Raw genomic sequence first — 1,298 nt, forward strand, 5'->3', positions numbered from 1 at the left:
AAGTGGCTTGTGCAAGTGACTGCTTAGCCTTATGAGATGAAGTCAAGGAGAAGGAAAATGCTTTAGAAAATCTTTGAATAACAGTACAGGTTTTCACTTGAGTTTAAATTTACCAGTTTCTAACATAGTATCTTGTTGTAATTTTGCATATAATTCTGGGTGTACAGATTTTACAGTTCTAGTAGGAGTACAATCTAGATACAGTATTACGCATACACACAGGTATCTATTGTGAATGTGCAAATTGAAGTTTTCCAAATTATTTCTTGGGCAAATGCAGGCAGTTTTTCATGAAGACAGCATTGGATATTATGTAATACAACAATATCCATGATACCAAACAGTATCTCGGCTTCCAGAAGGTGGCAGGGAAAGGGATACTGCAGCTCTCTGAAGTAAAAAGTCAGTCCTCCTAACTTTGAAAAAAACACTTCATTAGGTCTATTCCTGAAAATAGTTGAAACATTTGCTTGAATTTTCAAAACAAATGAGGTTTGCATGTCTGACATGCAAATTTCATCCCAGGAGGTTAAAGACTGGCAAAGTTATAAGCAAGAGAAGGCAGAATTTTATGAAAGAAGACATTTGTTCTGATTATAAATGTAAGGTTTCCAAATATGGTAGGCCAAAGGATATCTTTCTAACATAAAGATTGTTGTGGAAGTCTCATTTTTTTTCTGTATTTCAAAAAATATATTTGTTTTGTAGTCTGTGATTATATTAGTGTTATAAACAGACTTGGGAAGAAAGTCTGGCTTGCAAAATAGTTTTTGTTGGTTTGTTTTTTTTTTTTCTCACAGCTGGGTTAGAGATTAAGATTAAATTGCTTTTTCCTTTTGTTCTGTGAGGAATTCTCATTGTGATTTGTGATTACCTTTTAAAAGTGTGTACGTGAAATAGAACAGGGAATTTGTGTATTGCGTAGCATGCAGTTTCAAATAGAATAATTTCTCTTAAACAGTGCTTCCACTGTCAATGTAATCTGGCATATACCTTGGTTGTGGGAAAGGGGATTTAGTACATGGAGATAAATCAGAGCTGGATCTGTTAAAAACTAACCTGTCACTACTGTTAGTTTTCAGTTTTGTATCGGCATAAGGGAAGAATTGGAAATGAGCAGATAGAGATGGAGAGAAAGTAGCATTGCCCCATCTGGCAGTAGCACCAATTTATGCCATAGTAAGCTGATTGTGGAATTGTAATACTATTTTCAGAATGAATTGTTTGGCTTTATTTTATACCTTCATCAACTCAATTATTGCATCACAAAATGGGCAGTTCTTGCAATTATTCCTGCT

The sequence above is a fragment of the Pygoscelis adeliae genome, unplaced genomic scaffold, assembly GCF_000699105.1.
Source record: "Pygoscelis adeliae isolate BGI_AS28 unplaced genomic scaffold, ASM69910v1 Scaffold402, whole genome shotgun sequence".
Taxonomy (NCBI): Eukaryota; Metazoa; Chordata; class Aves; order Sphenisciformes; family Spheniscidae; genus Pygoscelis; species Pygoscelis adeliae.